The sequence below is a fragment of the Tachypleus tridentatus genome, chromosome 8, assembly GCF_004210375.1.
Source record: "Tachypleus tridentatus isolate NWPU-2018 chromosome 8, ASM421037v1, whole genome shotgun sequence".
NCBI classification, from domain to species: Eukaryota; Metazoa; Arthropoda; class Merostomata; order Xiphosura; family Limulidae; genus Tachypleus; species Tachypleus tridentatus.
Window position 1 is genome coordinate 100,635,579 of NC_134832.1, and position 16,500 is coordinate 100,652,078.

Here is a 16,500-nt window from a genome sequence, read left to right on the forward strand (position 1 = left end):
TATAACCCCAGAATTGGTGATAAGTGATATTGACTATTTACATTTCCTCCAATCTACCATTGCTAGTTTACAGTCGTCTAACGAGGATAACCCTTGCGTAGCTTTGCGCAAAATTCTAAACAAGCCAAAACAAATTACTAATTATTAATTAAGTTTATCGTTCTTCGTTAAAGGAATATTTATGAAAGTGTTACATGTGTTGCTTAGTTGCTTATTTATTTCAGCCGTTAAATTGCCGATTGAATATGAAAACTTCTCTCCTAAAAGATATTTAAAACTATATTTTTATTGTATGTTTAGGATATCATCATGCTGATTTTCTCTCCTCTGTAATTCCCGAATCATGGTAAGTATAGTTATTTCCCCAGTTATTAATAACCGAAATTATAGTATTTATTCTATTGATCTGATGATGAAATTACTTTCAGTAGTCAAATAGAAATCTAGTTCTTCGATTTTGATTTTGTATTGATAATATGTTGTAGATGTATTAACATATAAACTTTAAATTATGATATACATTTTATCTAATGACATGCTTTATGGTATCGAAGATTAACATTGTAACAGGTAATTGACTTATAAGGTTCATTAACAAAATCATTAGAGTGAAAAAGTTTATTAGGAAAATAAACTAGGGATTTCTCATGAAAATTTCAGGCTCGAATAAATTATGTGACGTTCTTACAAATGGTGATCTAGTTACTTCCGTTTTAATTGTGTTTGCATCGTTAAAAAGGTATCAGGAGATAGTTGTCAAAATCAGTTATGCGTATTAAATAATACTAAAGAATAAATGGAACTTATAAAAATCCTCTGTTTCCGTTTCTTTAAATAGATGTTTAATTCAAATGATTTGAACTAATACCTGAAAATTTGTTTTAAAAAAAAAACATGTCCAAAAAATTAGGAAAGAAGTGTATTAAAATGAAAAGAAATTCATTCATAGAGACAAAAAATGTAGATAAAAAATTCGTGAAAAATGGCATTGTGAAAATTTGTAGGACAAAACGATTCACGTATAATACTGTCATTGTAAAAATTAATATAAGAATTACGTCTAATCAAATTATTTTTATCTTAAGTTATATAAAACTTCTAGATATGCATTCAAAAAATGTAAGTGTATTTGATGTGTTTGATTGTTTTGTTTAAATAAAAATTTTAATCTTTAAGTATTCCAGAAAAACTTCGCAGTTCGATTCATAACATGAAATTTTATGTCATAAAAGAATAGAAATAATAATTTTATAATTAACTATTAATTTCCATAATTCTAACAGTAGTCATTATTAAGTAACTGTACGCAGAATTCGAGATAAAAGTCCATTCCTCAGCGGCATTGCGTCATGTCTGCGTAATTACAACTCGGGAGTCGGGTTTCGATACCGTGGTATGCAGAGCCTTGTGTTTAATTACAAATAAACAATCTGAATCGAAATTTGATAGTTCACTGTGCCAATAAAAAATTATTCATTTGGTAACGATCAGTTTTTTTTTTCATAAAATGGAATACATTTGCAACTTTAAAAGAGAAACTAAACTTTTCACTTGTCATACCCAGTGTTACTGTTGTCACTAGCACGAGTTGCAATTTGGTTGCTATAGCAACATAGGCAACTTGTCTCGCATGACACACATGTACCTACGTTTCGAAGAAAAAGGAAAAATAGTATTATCGTTGATATTGTGAAAGGCAAAAGGACTCGTGTTAAACTGCTCTACTAATAATTAAATCGTCTTCAATTTGGAGAACATCACCGCTGCTACATTGGGGTAAATGTAACTATTAACTTAGCAGTATAGCAGAAAGGTATAAGCTCAATAAATAAAAAAAAATATTGTGGTGTGTAATTTTCAAGACTCGTGTAATAATATTGTGCATCTTTTTTCAAAGATTCAAAATGTGATATAAATTGAAAATCGAGTGAATTTCAACAATAGAGTATCTTTCCAACATGCAACCGACCACAGTGATCTATCAGTTTTCCATATAGATGAGTACTAGAATTAGTTTACACTATTAATAGTATGCTGATAATTTGTGCCATACAGTAGGTCCTTATATTTAAAAATACATAAATTTAATTAGTTTCATTAACGTAATTGATCAAGGAAGCTGCTCTGGGCGTTTTGTATGTAAGGCAGCGCTAATCACATAAAAATAAATTATTGGAAGTAAAACATGCATTCTAATGAAAGCCAGAAAGAACAACATTTTTTGATAATTTAACATCTAAAACAAAAGCGAATGCCATTTTACAAATAATTAATGTTTTTATGTGATGTTTGTTATGTTCATACGACTTAAATCTAGATATTTAATTTCATATGAATTTTATTTTAAAATACTGTAGATGTGCAAGATTTCATTTAGGAACAGTTAAGGTGTTTAACATGCATAGGTTTAGTCAAGTAGTTCAAAATTTTGGAATCATAATATTATTTACCAGCAACAAAATAGTGATTGAAATTGAAAATCAGAGAACGAGAACAGTTAAAATTGGGTTTTCCTATAAATCAGGTATTCTTAAACATTTTCATTCTAAGACTACTTTGGTGAGGAAAAAATGTGTCAGATAACTGGAAACCAAAAAGGATTAATACCGTTTTAATAGGGAGAAAAACTACTGTAATACAATACAGTACAATCCATATTTATAAAGTAGAGTTGTTCTTCTCCACCTAATGTCATAGTTTGTTGTGAGGGCGTGGCTAAACTGATTTAGATGAAGGTTGGTAGAAAAACATGTGTGGACCCCACCTAAGAAAGATCGAATAAACCTTTTGACTGCAGTTAAGTCTAACTTTCTAAAGCAGACGTTGTTGGATGATTTTGCTAGTCATCAAAAATACATGTACAATTTACTTTTCGAAATTTTTGCGATTACTTCAATACATTCAGTTGCAAAACACGTAGAGTATCAAAAGTAAGGGCAGGCAAGAACTTATGGTTATTATTGAATAAAAGGACTCATGGTTCGCCTTTCCCTGCCGAAAACACTTGTTATGTATTTCAGGGTTGCGTATGCAATATAAGAGTGACGGTTAATACCCACCATTCGCCCAGACAAGAGTGGCCCAAAAGATATCGGTTGGTGGTGTTGGTTACTTGGCTACCCTTTAGTAAATAAATCTGAATTTAAAGACTAATATTTTTTGTGTAGTTTTGCGCGAACTAAAAAAGCAAAAAAAAGGAAATTATTTCCATCTAACACAGTCAGACAGCGAAGAGGCTGAGAAAATGAAAGAACTTCGTTTGAATTACTATTGTTTACAAAAAAATGTAAGAAGGTTTTCTGCATTTATTTAAATCCTTCGTGGCTCTTGCGAAGTCGTGAACTACAGTTTAAGAGCACTTGTCTTAAACGATAAGCATCCAGAAAAACAAGAAGCGTCAGGTTTTTCAGTTAAGCTCTCTTTTCTCTAATGATTGATTACTAATAAAATACACTCGTTGAGGTTCTCCCTGTGGGTCAACAGTAAGTTTAGGACCTTATATCACTAAAATTTGGGGTTTGGTTTCCCGCGGTTGACAGAGTGCAAATAGCCCTTTTTTATCTTTGTTGTACACTGATAACATTCAGAGAAAGATTATTACTTACTTTCGTGGTATTGTGGTTAGGTCACTCACCTCCCCGGCTGCTGGTCCTGAGTTTGAATCCTCTCAGCCAAGGTTCTCATCTTTTCCTCCATTCGGACGATGTAATGTTCTGATCAATTCTACTATTCGTTGATATAGAGTAGCTCAAGAGTTGACGGTGGGTGATGTTCACTAGCTGTCTTCCCTCTTACCTATCATTTCGAAAGTTTGGATTGTAAGCCCAAAGTTCTCCAGTATCTTTAAACGAAATTCGACAAAGTTTACAGAGGTAATGTATAAGAAACGTCGCGTATATTACTAAATGAAGTGTAATAAAAAGGAAACAATGTATTCAGTAAGAGCGTTAAATCTATATGTTCTGTTGCGCTTTTACATACTGCTAAAGTAATAAAGAAGGCATAGTATTTATCTTTAACCTACTGCAAGCTAGATCGATTATTTAAGGATCCTGTTAAAATTGCGTGTAAACGTATTACTAAGTACGAGTCATTCCTAACTTACAAACTCAAGTTATTACTAAGAACTTCTGAGTGAAAGTAAAGAATAGTTATAATAACATGCTAATCACACTGTATGAAGTATTACGTCCAATACAAGGGCTCTTTAGGTTGTCTGGGATACGAGAAGGACAAGCATAGAAGTGAATGAAAAGGTATCTATATTAACAAGCTGCTTGAACTACAACTATTAAATAAAAACAGCTTGGTAACTGTTGTCTAAGCGTGCCAGTAGTTGATTCTTATTAACTGCTGCTACATCACAAAAAGAGAGAGATTATAAAATGGTGCAGGAGATTTTTTTCTTTTCATTTTTCTGTAGAAGTAATTCCACTTAATATATGACTACTGATGAATAGAAATTCACATATAAGAAAGAATAAACAAGGGGGTTAATTCAAAGCGCATTTTCTGGGGATTAAAAGAACTGAATCGATTCACCAAGTCTGCTACTTTCGCTATACGTGGCCTAAGGCTATGCAGCTCTTCTTACAATACCCTAGGATTTTTGTATGATGTATGTAGCTGGAGGGAAGGGGATTTCTATATATCTCATTTTCATCTAAACACTGATAGAATAATAACTGGGGCATGTATAATAAGGATATTTATTAAAATTCAAAGAAAAGATGTTCAAAGCTTTTGATTTATTGCAGGAAATACTAACATATTTCAGAATAAGAATACATGTTTTATACATTAATACAAAATTACGCAAATGATGCTAGAAAGACACGAAGGTTCAAGAAATCAACTTAATACAAAAAAAAAATGATACGCTTTCCTTAGGTGGACATTTCGTCTTTAAAAGGCAAATGGTTTGCACCTGAAGTAAACAAAGTGTACCTTTTTGCTAAAGCGCTCGGGCTATATGGTGTCATAATTTTGTGTTAACATTGCGTAAATGTAATGAAAGGAATAAAAATATAGTAATGGTCTCTGTTCAAAAGTAGGATAATATCTGAAAGTGCTGTTTTCAAACGTATTATTAAATACAGGATTTTTATTTGATTCATTCTAAATATAACGCAAAGCTACTCGAGAGATATTTGCGCTAGCCCTCCGTAATTTTGCAGTGATAAACTACAGGGAAAGTAATTAGTTCCAGAACACCCGACGCCAACTCTTGGGTTACTCTTTTACCAACGAAATTGGAATTGAGTGTCACACTATAACGGCTGAAAAGGCAATCATGTTCGCCGACGGAGAACTAAATCCGCGACTCGCAGATTGCAGTCCGAGCGCCCTAAGGGGGAATCAGTGATGAATGTGTATTTATTTTCTATCGATGAAGTGGGTAAACGTTTTTAAATAACTGTTTTTCTAGTTGTTACGATAAACTAATATCAGATGGCGCTTGTACAAAATAATTATGTAATTAGATAAGTTATTAATATATATAAATGCAGTTTGGTAAGTAAGCTTTCCAAAAATAAGTGCACCAGAGTGATTATTTAGTGTATAAGCTTAAGTTGACTGACGATTGGATTAAGAATCCAAATAAGGAAAACATATCTCCAATATGTACAAGATATGTATTAGAAATCTAGTCCAGGTATATGCTTTCTAAATGCCTCATGCAATTGATTGATGTTAGTGAAGGCACACAGAGTCACGAGCTTAAAAAAATATGGGTTGGCAGTTAATTGCTCAAATAGGAGAACGCTTTTTTATGACGAAGATACAACGTATAGAATATCTACTGAAAGTACTTTGAAGATAGCACAGAAAACAAGTTAATGCTATCACTTGAGCTTCGCCAGAATTTTCTATTTTGCCTACTCGATCTTTTAATGATGAAGACGTTGTAATATGCGACTAATTTCAAAATTCGTTGTTATAAGAGTAACCCAAGAGTTAGCGGGGGTAGTTAATAACTAGTATTTTGCTATTAAATTAGGAATTGCTAGCACAGATAGCCCTCGTGAAACTTTTCAAGAAATTTAAAACAAACAAACAAATATTTTGTGCTTATTGTGCATCTTACGAGATATATGTTCACGTAATATGCGACGATGAAGAAGGGATACTGAAATAAACACTTATGCCAAAATAATCTAGCTACTATATACTCATTACTTAGTTGACGTAAGTAAAGCTTTTTAACTAATTATTTTGCATCTTAACTTATAATGTAAACATACATTTTAATCTCCCAGTATAAGAACTGGTTACGAGTATCTGGGTGTAAACAAAGAGCCAGAACTGTTCTGTGTATTTAGTCTTTGCAGCGTAAATGAAAATATGAAGGAGTTATCTTTGGGAGAACGTATAAAACAGTATAGCATATGCAAGTGGTCAGTGCGATATAGAACAGTATGGTGCTTGCCTTTCCACATTGTGCCGATAAACGGCAGCAGTTCGGTACGTTTTAATAGTTTTGGTTGTGCGAAGGACACTGTGCTATTAACGTGAATATGTATTTGGTGATTCATACTTAGTTGTGCTCTTAAGAATAGATTTGTTCGCATCTTCTGATCCCCTAACCCTCTAACAGTACCCTTGTACTAAACGTAACACTTTAATATAAATGCTCTATAAGCTTCAAATAAACAATTGTTTTGTGTATATTTAAAAAAGTGGAATCTTGTTTTCAATCAAGGATAACAGTAGCTTTTATAAAGACAATTTTTTATTCACTGATACAACGTCAAGTAATTCAGATGATAAAATACTTGAATCAAATGGCTTACGACAATTTCAGTTAAGTATGCGAAAGAAACAGAAAGTAGACAATGGAATATAAACATCTGAAGCTCTACATTAGTGCAGCTATTTGTTGTTAGTTTGTTTTTGGTATATGCTACATTTTAAGATTTTAAAATATCTTATAAATGGTGTCAAATTGTCAGACATTCAAGTAAAATAAAGTGGTACACAACTTACAAGTGTACATTATAGAAATAAGATTTTATGTATTCGGTGTTTAGTGTATGTGTTCGATGAAAAGCTGCTAAAGTTCAAACTTTCATGCCAGTAAATATGATACACACCCCCAGTAGGTCTGTGGACTTACAACACTAAAAAAGGGGTTTCGATACCAGTGGTGGGCAGAACACGGATAGTTCATCGCGTAACTTTGTGCTTAATTACAAATTCACAAACGTGATAAATATATCTTTATATACAAATATTTTTAATTTGCTAAAAGAACTAATATTCTAAACTGTAAATATTATAAGTTGAGACCTTTGGTATTTCTGGTTACCAAATATAAATTTATATATATATTGTTAAATGAAAATCACAATAAAATGTTTTAACATTTTATGATAAGCTCCTATTCAACAGTAAAGGACTGTGACATGTATAGCTTCACCTTTACCGAATCATAACTAAGGTAAAATAAAATTTTGCAGTGCAGAATAAGTGAAATTTGCCAAAACGTATGCATCACTCATAACGTATAATAGCAAGGTTTGATGAAGAAACCATTTCTTATCACATTCGTAACTGAACTGGTTAGTTTTTACACATTCTAATATATTTTTCTTATGAAAGCAAGTAAAATTATTTTCTTTATCGGAGGAAGTAATGCTGTGTCTACCACGTAAATAATTTTAATATTCCATAACTTCTCCCTTACTTATAACATGTTCATTGTTGTTAATAGTGAATTTTATTTTTTTATACGGGTATGTTACCCATGCTGTGTAACTCGAATTTAAAGAGATATCTGCAGTCAGATTAGATCTGGGAGAAGGGGTTTAATTAAATGTGGCGATAAAGCGATACGATACTGGTACCGTATCGTGAGGCCGTGAAACGATTGTACCAATACGATTTATATTTCTTTGCGAAATTTGGCAAATTTACAGTAAACATTATAAGCCTTTTGTACAGAAACATTCTGAATTTCTAATAAAGTATTTTTTTCTGAAAAATGATTTAATAAATACGAGTATTCAGTGTTACATGGTGTCTTCATTTTTTGTATCAAAAACATTACATGTAAAATAACATAAATTAACAATAACAAAATTGATGGACAGGTATTAACTTTTTTAAATTTTAATTATCTTGCCAGCTAGAATTTAGTTGATGAAATCAGATAATAAAAAAAACACTTAAATAATACAGTGTTAGTAATATAAATAATAAATTACAGATAAGACTGTCAAACTTTGTAACAAACTGTTGTTAAAACTTCTGTATCAGGATACGTATCATATCGACTACTATAACGAGATACGTAATCTAGTTTTAATTGTTGTTTGAAACAGCATCAGCCCGCCATGAAGCAGTCAAAGAGACTCTGATGTAATTTTGGCTTTTATGATAAGTAAAAATATTAAATAAATACTTATTAATGTCAAAATGCCTTAAATTAATGAGTACTGTAGACAAGGAGAAAAAACGGATTTATAGTTTCAGAAAGTAATGTAGACTCAATTTCCAGCCTAGTTTATTTACATTTTTAGGGTCACTACTTGTAGGCTTGAAAATATAATTTTTGGGTTATGATTCAACTAAGTTCTGTACTTTTTTGATGAACCCTATTCCCATTTTTAAGTTAACATTTTTTCAATTATCTTATATTACTATATGTACAAATTATTTTTATCCTCTGGATTTTAGATCTGTATCATCTTTCAGGTCTACATGATCACTTAGTAATATGTTAGTCTCAACTATCATGCGACTTCTTTATACCAGCACCATGTGACACTGAACTGCTAGTCACTGTTGATTTTAGGCCAAAATTGAACATGACAATAAGCAAAACAAAATGTACGTATTTATGACGAGTAGGTTGGATTTGTGCACCAAACAGAGAGTACTCACAGTTTAACGACCGAAATAAAGTTACTACTTCCATTTATATTGTAATGCTTGCTGAACGAATAAACAGAAAAATAAGTGACTTCTCATTGTTTTACAGTAATTTATGTTGGAGATAAATATTCATCTGTGTAGAGATAACTCTTCCTAATGTGTGTGTGTGTGTGGGGAACGTGTTGTGCGCATTATTTCGAACGGCTTGTCGAAAGTCCGTTCCCTAGCCACTATATTTTACAAATACTATTACTAGCAATTAACTTTTACAACAGTTATGAAAAAATTAGTGTGACTCTAAACTGACTGACTTTTTATGCCGTTCAATAACGGTGGGTACCCATATAGTGACTCTTGTTGAATACCTCTTTTGTTTTTGTTAATGTAAATAAATACCAGTCAAAACAATTGTGCGAGACCACTTATCTTCTACGTAATACATAGAAAACTTCATTAGTAATTAGTAAGATAAATTCCAGTAATGATTTTTTTACTTAATGTTTACTTACATGTTAATATGTAACAAGCAAAGTTGTACACCCAAGCAGCTTAATGTATAATAGTTTTGAAGAAAAAAAAATTACTTAAAAGTTGAGAAATCCTATATGAACACTATCGATAATTCTGTGGTTAAATGCACATAATAATTGCTTTCCAACATGAACTACATTACAATGGTGGTTAGAATCATGGTCCAGCAAACACGTTCCAAATGAAAATCGATATTTTAAAATGACATTTTCTCGCAAAGTGTAACCAGCTTTGGTACATCTTATCATTATGTCAAAATCTATTTAAAAAGTTTCATATCAAAATATCTGAAATTTCAAGTTGATTTATAAAAATTTGTTCGAGATACCTTATACTGATAACTTTAGAGATTTCAAGACTATTTGTCATGGTTAATTAATTGAATTTTATGGCTGCCAGTCTTATATTCCTTCAGTCTATGTAGTTTAGATTTCCATTTATTACATATTTGTTCAGCAAAATATTTGAAAATCCGAGAAGCAATTATTTCAATCGTTCTTCAATATGTTTTATTAACATTTAGATGTTTATTGCTAAGTTTATAATTTTTATACTTTTACTCGATTTCTTTTTCAGAAATCTTTAGCTTTGTAAATGCTTATGAAATAATGCTATTTTGAAAGTAAAGCTGGAACTGCTAGAAGCAAGACGTCAAACGAAGAATTTGTAGAATTCGAATTCGGAACACTGACAACAAGAGGCCAAATATTTAAAAGACAGAAATGTCTTTATTACACGAAACAGATTCTTACACAATTTTATTTTCCAAATATAACCAATGAGTATAAACTTTGATAAAAAAAAATACTGTTTAAATACGTCAAACTCAAATGTTATGTATTTCAGTGTATTTGAGGACTTTTTATCGAAATTCAGGAAGGCTTAAGCAATATAAAATTACTCATATCTTTCTGTTGCATACGACATGATATGCAAAAAGAGAAAAAAACATATTGATACACAGAGGGTTTAGTACTTTATATTGAGATGATTTTAAATATGCAAATCACCAAGTCACGTAACAGCTACAGTCGATATAAAGTTGTAGGTGAACTGGCATCTGTCAGAATTACGTTTTAACATTATTTGGAATTCGTAAAATTGTGCGATGCAACCGAAACTTGGTCGATTTAGGAAAAGATATGTAAGAGTCCTTTGTTTGTTTGTTTGTTTTGAATTTCGCACAAAGCTACTCGAGGGCTATCTGCACTAGCCGTCCCTAATTTAGCAGTGTAAGACTAGAGGGAAGGCAGCTAGTCATCACCACCCACCGCCAACTCTTGGGCTACTCTTTTACCAACGAATAGTAGGATTGACCGTCACATTATAACGCCTCCACGGCTGGGAGGGCGAGCATGTTTTGCGCGACGGGGAAAGAGTCGTTTCCATCGCAAAATATTAAAACACGTATATTATATAGATGTGTTCACATCGGGGATTTAGAATCTCCAAGACGACGATATCGTTTGTACTTAATGGCATTTAAAATAAAGGAATATGGATCAGCTTGTGGTATAAGTATCACCAAAAAAAGGAGACCTTTAATAAGCCGTAGGCAGATGAGCAAGGAGCGACGTCTTGTAACAGGTAATAATCCAAGAACACAGGGCAGTTGCAAGAACCGTACATATACTCCAGGCAACAACAACACAGTATAACAAAGAAGGATCTTTGTTTGGTAAAACTACACAGTCACGTGTAAGCAACCTGCTTTTATGACATATGTATTCAACTGTAACAAATCTCAAGTAGATGATGAATATACAGATGTTTATGTTATTCTTTACGAAACATACTGGTATGCATGTCACTGGACATAGTACCAATGGATTTCTGTGCAGTCAAGCTTCTGACAATAATGCAGGAAGGAGTGATGAACTTTGGGCACGACAACCAAACGATGAAGCCTTTTGCGATGAAAATTACGCTGCTGGGATATTGTAATGACGCATGGTTGTCAGATAGAACATTAATCAATGTGGCAAAATGCACTATTAGGACGTGATGAGGCTACTAAATTGTTTTAATGTAATATACTCAACCCTTTACTCATAAAAATACCAGAGTTATGAATTAAGATTATAAGTGTAAGGGATAGAATAAAAGTACGCTAATTACATAAATATCAAAGAAGGGTTCAGTTGAAAAATGTTTTCTTCAGACTATCGTAACATTTAGCTCATATCTAATAACTAACTTTGTCAAATCATAGTAACTAAAAGACTAATATTTTGATAACGTTTCAGGATTTAAAAAAAAAAAAGCCAAGTTAATAGTTAACAGCATACTCCAGTAGAATATTGAACGTAAAAGGACCAATGTTTTGAAGTGTCCTTCACTAAACCAGCCCTCATAGAGAAATGAGTCTTTTTTTTTCACCTGAAGTTCTTCACCTATGTAGACAACAAAGCTATTTATTTTGAGTAACAATAAGCAACTGTCTTTGTATATTAGCTGTGCATGGTTCCAGATGGAAAGGAGTTAAGCATTTAACTTGTTGCAAATAAATAGTGGATTTCATATGAACGTACCCTAATTTTTTATTAAGCTTTTTCCTTGTCAGCGATTATTTTTCTACGTACAAAACTTATAGACATTTCATTGTACTTTATAAAAACAGATATCCTCAAATAGCACTGTTTTATAAAGAAAACTATTTAATCAAATGAAATGTTTTAAGATTCAATTATTACTAATCAGCGGGAATCTAAAATTTGTTTATTGTCCTTCTTTGAAATACACCTTGCGTTTTCTGCACCATAAATTTATATATAGATAGATTTGTTACTTTAACTCAAAAACAAGCGGAAACAAAAACAAACAAAAAAGTTGCATCAACTGAAAAGATCCCAGGATACAAGCTACAATGTGTACTCCAGGTGTTGGAGGCGACTGCTAAATACAAGAACGTATGAAATAAATATAAAGAAATAAAAATTAGAAACATTTTACTTAAAATTTCTAAACTATTTTTAGTTAAGAATAAGGTAATTTAATAACTTGGCATCACTTTGTGCAGATGTACACGTTGCCGCTTATAAAGACTTGTTTAGAGCATGATAGTCACAGTAGACTTGATGAATTAGTGATAGGTGAGAGCTATACTAGTTTGGACAGCTTGATAGTATATGCTAGTATAGTTCGTTTGCTGTGCTGTCAATTAGTACCTTTCTACCACATTAGGGGTTGGAATGCTAATATCAAGAGATAAGTTTTCATCTTACCCCCAAATGGTGTTACATTATTTCTTTATTTTTATTTCAATTAATTCTCTGTTTGGGAGAGCAGTCACCTTCCTACATCTGACTACAGGCAGGGAAGGATGATATAGATGTGGGACGTTGTGGGCTTGAGCACCCACATCTCGCTTTCCTGATTTCTGTTTCAATATCTACTGCTGTTTTTTTTTTCTTATATGAGACTGGCGAATGGAAGGAAGTTAACACTGATAGACGGTGTATCCTCACCGCTATGTTGGTCTTACTTCCCCAGTCACTTCCAAATCTTACTCTACTTTTAATAATCCCACATTGCAGCTTGTAACCTGGGATCTTTTCAGTTGATGTAGCGTTTCTTGTTTAATTTGTTTCGGCTTGTGTTTGAGTTAAAATAAAGTATATAATTGGTCAGAGGTTTGGATTTGCTGTGTTTAATGCAGTTATTCCTTATAAGTTTACTTATTTTGACTGAAACTATAGATATCGATATATGTAGATGTATAATGAATATAAGAAAGACAATAAAACATTTTTATTGTTTCAGCATCCTGATAATTCTTGGCGTGGCAGTGGGAACTATCATTTAGTAAGTATATTGTTTTGTTTTTTCAGTGTATAGATATGAGAAATTATAAATAAATTAATTGGCCTGACAGATAAGCGGGCATATATACTTTTATAAATTTAGGTTTATTACTATAGTTTTGTTGTTGTTTTCATACCCATACTACTATTATTGTCTATCATCGTAAAATAATATTTAAAATGATCTAATTTTGCAGTTATACATTTCTTTTAAGCAAGGTGTCACCAACATCCTAAAGTTAGGAATTCTTGGTTAATTTCCTTTTGTCATAAAGCTCAAAAGAAATAAAAACTAAGACATCTCTATATGACATTCTTTAGTTCTTAGATTTTATTACTGGGAACATAAATTTGTCAATTCATTCAATATTACGAATTACAATCTTAACTTTTGTTGACACTGTCTCATTTTATATTATAGTCAATGACCTTCTGTCAGTCGTCAGTTTATATATTGTTGCAGGTATTGACTAAAATAATCCTCTTCGTTTTGAGATAGAAAATACCGCAATGTCTCCGAACCAATCCAGTAATTAATGCGAATACTGTATTGCAGGTGATACATTTTCATTAATGTTTTTGGCAAAAGACGTAATTACAATTTCTGAATATTGGGAGTTGTCTACGTTTTGTTAAACGCTCCATTAAAAAAATAATAATTTCAGGAATCCTCGAATCATCGTAAACTGCTTTTACATAAATATCTTGTTTAACTTCACATTGTTCAACAATTTCTTCAAAAGTATCTTAGCTTTACAAATCCGTGGATTTTCGTATATTGTTTTGGATCAGTGCTAGCTGTATCTTGTTTAATTGCATATTTTGTTAAGCAAACTTCTGTGCAGTTCATTGCACAAGTTCAAATATAAATCGTAACGAACATTTTTTATCGAATAGCAAAGGTTATCTCATTGGCGTACTAACATGAAAAAAACTTTTAAACTTCGGAAAACGTTGATTGGTAGTCATGATTTATACACGCAGCTGCGTTGTTTGATCTTTTGTATTTACAGTACTAGTTACAGTAATACTGATCTTAAAGGGACTAACATTGAAAGACAACTGATAATTACAGTAAGTTGTGAGCTAATCAGGGTTTGGGATGCTTAAATCAACTCTTTTTTATGTTGATGATACAAATCCTACTATTATGCATAAATAAGTTGCTAAGTTATATTTTCATTTGATGTTTTCCACAAAACATTTATAATAGTTTGATATTATTTTTATTATCAATTTATACATACCGTAAAACTAAAATATTGGAGCTAATAATGATATTTTGCTTTTATTTAACCTTCGAAACTTATGTTGTTACTTTTTGTTTGACGCCATGTGGTATGCTGATAAAATATTTTAGTATAGTTAATTCATGTTCTCGACAAACCTTTATGTGTACCAGCGAACGAATGTAGCTGTATATGTGTTATACATGTCACATTATTCAAGACGTGTCTTAGACACACATAAACTGTCAATGATATTTTATTTAACTACGTTATAAAACACGAAGCAAATATGAAGGAAGTAATAACGCCTTCATAATTTGAGATATTTCGCTAAAAAGTTGCTTTTCACAGGGTTAGATTATTTTATTGTTTGGTATATGTGTCACCTAGTTAAAAATGATCGGGTCAGTGAAATGTCGTGATTTAAAAATTCATTTTTGGAAATTAATGTGTTTCAGGAATAAATTTCAGCACGAAAGGAGAAATATAAATTGCAGTTTCGAATCAATACGCTTTTGTAGTTAAATCAGCGTACTATGGCAGAGACGTCACTAGACGCTTAAAAAATTCGGGGATCTAACCCATAAGCGCTGTAAGTTTTGGCGTTTCTGTATGACATCGATCATGGTTTTCTATTGTGATTTTCAAAACACCAACTGGGGAATTCGGGGCACTTTCATATAGAATCAGAGCACGGACCTGATCTGAGTCTGGTGACGCCTTTATGCTACAGTAAGACTATTTTATTTCATAGCTTCAAGGGGAGCAGAAACTATTAAAAAGGGCCAATGAATTAAAAAGGTTAAATTGATCTAATTTTTAATCAAAAGAAATCAAATAAAATGCAAGAGTGTTCAAGAAGTTTTAATTTGTATTAAATAATATGAAATCTGTTTATTATATATCAAATCCGAAAAATAATACTGGTCACTCCTCTAATTTTAAAGGCCCTCCCCAATGGCACAGCCGCATATCTTCGGACTCCCAACGCTAAAAATCGAGTTTCAATACCCGTGGTGGGCAGAGATTTTTTAAACAAATTAATTGGAATTATTTTCGTGTTTCACATAAATGTTCTGGTTAGTATTTGAGGCTTAACATGGATTAAATGTACTTGTGTAGTTTTGTACGTAATTCAAAACAGCAACAACTGATTCTGAAAATGCAGTTAATCAGGATAAGTACGTAAAATATAACTGTAGAAAATGAACATACAAGACAAATAGATAATTAGTTATATAAGGTAAAGCCTGATTGTGTAAATAGATCGTTAAAGTTACGGGCTAGTAGAGATATGGACATGCAGGGAAAAGCTACAGTGGGTACCATCAGAGTTCTGATAAACCGGGGTAACGATCGAGTAGTTAACTAGATCTTGAAAGTTAAGAACCAGTGAAAATCCTGTTTTTCAGAGTAAATGCTCACTAGCCATCCAGAACTTTGAAATAAATAAAGAACTGAGATCTATCTAGTCATTCAAAATAATTTTCAAACGGATGTACATTAGGTTGTCCAGAAATAAATGTCAAAATTTTCATGATGACATTTAGAAGCTGAATATTAAGTTACTTGGTTGCTTGGCTTAATCTAACGTTTGTCGCTTACAAGGTGTGTTAATTGTCTACTGTTTCAACTCTACTCAGAGTGAGTTTCGCAACCCCCCAAGGCATCATAGACAAGAAGGACATTCGTCTGATTTTCCTCTGCGACTTTAAACTTGGACAAAAAACTATCGAAACTACACGGAACATCAACCACACATTCGGCTATGAATCTGTTACTGAACATACAGGTCGTGGAAGGAAGCCATCCTTAGATGAAAACATATTAAAGGAATCAGTTGAAACAGACCCTCGCACATCACTACGTGAGCTTCCAGAAAAGTTAGGCACAAGCAAATCAAGCATTGCCAACTACCTGAGCGCGATTGGAAAGACGAAAAAGTTGGATAAGTTGGTTCCGCATGAGCTGACTGAAGATCAAGAAAATCGACGTTATGAGACCTGTCAAGGATGACACTCTAAAAATTTAACGGATTGAGAATCGAGATTCTGTCTCAT

At 32.2% G+C, this 16,500-nt stretch overlaps 1 pseudogene across 1 annotated transcript in view; it reads left to right on the forward strand.

Annotated features, from left to right (window-relative positions):
- Positions 1 to 16,500, forward strand: part of LOC143223062 (Na(+)/H(+) exchanger beta-like) — an 83,678-nt pseudogene that overhangs the window by 18,900 nt on the left and 48,278 nt on the right. The window contains exons 4-5 of the transcript XR_013012641.1: positions 301 to 346; positions 13,171 to 13,212. The product of XR_013012641.1 is annotated as a Na(+)/H(+) exchanger beta-like (transcript). The remainder of the gene's footprint in view (positions 1 to 300; positions 347 to 13,170; positions 13,213 to 16,500) is intronic.